The 2,393-nt window shown below is 31.9% G+C and overlaps 1 protein-coding gene and 1 long non-coding RNA gene across 3 annotated transcripts in view; both read right to left on the reverse strand.

The window, feature by feature from the left end:
• LOC102676497 (furin-like protease 2) overlaps nt 1-2,393 on the reverse strand; it is a 402,319-nt gene that overhangs the window by 105,447 nt on the left and 294,479 nt on the right. The window lies entirely within an intron of this gene.
• The window catches only part of LOC116186785, a 165,559-nt gene that overhangs the window by 31,864 nt on the left and 131,302 nt on the right, over nt 1-2,393 (reverse strand). The window contains exon 1 of one of the 2 annotated variants that reach the window (XR_004151802.1): nt 1,098-2,002. The exons of the other annotated variant lie outside the window; for it this stretch is intronic. This is a non-coding gene — a long non-coding RNA (uncharacterized LOC116186785). Of the gene's footprint in view, nt 1-1,097; nt 2,003-2,393 lie in introns of those variants that run through there. 2 annotated transcript variants of the gene reach the window in all.

Genomic DNA, 2,393 nt, shown 5'->3' on the forward strand with positions numbered 1-2,393 from the left:
TTTAATTCTACGATATATTACGAACTAATATATCCGCTATAAAGTGATATAAAGTCAGAGACGCAGAGTTCAAAACATCGAAGCCTTTAGAAAAATTTCATAGACCGTGTCCCCAAATGAATTCGAAACGAACAGATATGAAGCGTATTCGTTCACGAAGCTGTTCCAAAGCATCGATATAAAAGAATCAATACATACATCATTTTTTTTTTTTTTTTCGTTTTTTCCATCTGTATTCAAACGTTCTGCGTAAAAAGCCACGTTTCATATGTTTGTAAATGGATTGATGCAGTAATCGATAATAATTATAAACGAAAAAGAAAAGAAAAATAAAGGGGGAAAAAGAAAGCAAAAAAAACGAATTGACCAATTTCCAATGTGACAAATAAAGTTATTCAATGTTTGTCATTGATAAAGATACGAATGCTTTTTAAATAAATAAATACGAAAAATAAGCTTCGAATTTCTTTGATTTTCGTAATTAAAACGAGAAACGTTGTTAAAAATAGAAAATAGAAAACAAACTGTTGATTTATTTGTTAAAGGAACAACAGATGCAGAGACGAAAAAAAAAAAAATAATTGATCGTTATCGATCTGAAAAGAGATGTTAACAATGTAAGAACATATATTAACGAAAAATGCGAGTAAAAAAAATTCTTAAATAAATTTTAAAAGGGATATGATTAAATATATACGTGTATTTATATCAAAAAGTCAAATTTTTCATTCTAATTTTTTTCGCGAAAAGATATTCTTTTCTATATTTCCATTCCAATGCAAATTTAATATTCTACTAGAAAAGAATAATAAATTTGCAGAAAAATGTTCGGCTTTATCTCATTGAATTGTTTCATAAGCGTTTCATATTCTGCATCGTGTATCTTTAAAAAATATGGACAGAATACAATACTTCTGTATTTTATTTAGAATTAATAAACATTTTAAATTCATCACCAATTTATAATAATAATACGTTGAGTTCAAAATTCTACACAGCAATCACGCTTATATATATTACTAAATCATAAAAAAAAAAATTCAAATTTTATCCCTTCCTTTCCAAATCAAATAAATACTCTATTCAATGACACCTACTTACGTATCCCGATTCAATCCCTTCTCTATTCGATTTCCACTTCCGATTCGCGATAAAAATTTCAAAGCCTCCTTCTTCTTCTTCTTCTTTCTTCATTACTTGATTTCACAAGACCGAAGAAATATCATTATCGTCCGAAGGCGTTCCTCGATTAATAATTCAACCGACGAGATACATCCGCGTTTAATAACATTCGTCCATTTTGCTCTCGCGCGCCATCTCGCGGACAAGGCTAAAAACAAGCGAGTCTGCAAGTCAGAGAAACTCTTTCAAAGAAACTCTCTTTTTCTCTTTCTCTTTTTCTTTTTTTTTTTCCTCTCTTTTCCACCATCTCTTTCCAGTTCCTGTCGCAGAGGAAAAACCTTTTGCCACCGTATCTTTTTTCAGTCTGATGATACCACGACTATCGTGCTTCCTGTCTGTCAGAGGGGAAGAGAGAGGGGGGAAATGTTCCACGAGTTGGTTCGTTACCGTGGAAAAGCTGATTTTTGATGTTTCACCTTGCGGACGTGAGCCGGATATCACAGGAAGAGGGACACGTTTTGCTTCTTCCATCCTTGGAATTAATATCGTACGACTGATTTCGCGGCGGATATCAAAGGTGGTGGACCAACCGGAACAGGTAATTATTCGAGGAGACGAAGGGAACGAGATAGCGCTACGATACAAAATTCGAATATGTGATGTGGACTTTTTGGAACATTTAAAGATTTGAGAAAAGCGTTACTCTGTTTCTCTTTCTCTCCTTCAACGGTTGATTTCAACGGAGATTAAAATGCGATTCGCTCGAATAGAATTATCGTACAAATATTATATTACGAAAATTTGAATTAAAAAAAAGAAAAAGTTTTTTATTAGAAATTTTAATTACGAGAAAATGGAAATAATTATTTTCTCTTCGTTAGGAGACTTAAGCAAACCTTTTTGATTATGGTAGAGTTTATCGTGAAAAAATACTTTTTCTCATTTCAGAAGTCTAAAATTAACCTTTGATTATGAAAAAATGAAACTGGAAGTAGGAAAAATTATTCGAAAATTGCGAATCTTTCATTCCTATAAAAAAAAAAACGTCTATTGAATTAAATGATAACATTGCAGACATTCAAGTTCTATATTCAAACCAACTGTACACTCGATGACACTCTCAACGGTACACGGCTCCATCGTAACGTATCCTATTTATTATTCGAGATATTCTCTTTCGCTCGGTGTTTAACTCGCCAGCAATTGTAATTCATAATTCGACGCACAAATAAAAAAAAAAAAAAAAACGAAAACGAAACCAAAACCAAAAA

Source organism: Apis dorsata, unplaced genomic scaffold, assembly GCF_000469605.1.
Source record: "Apis dorsata unplaced genomic scaffold, Apis dorsata 1.3 scaffold_56, whole genome shotgun sequence".
Lineage (NCBI taxonomy): Eukaryota > Metazoa > Arthropoda > Insecta > Hymenoptera > Apidae > Apis > Apis dorsata.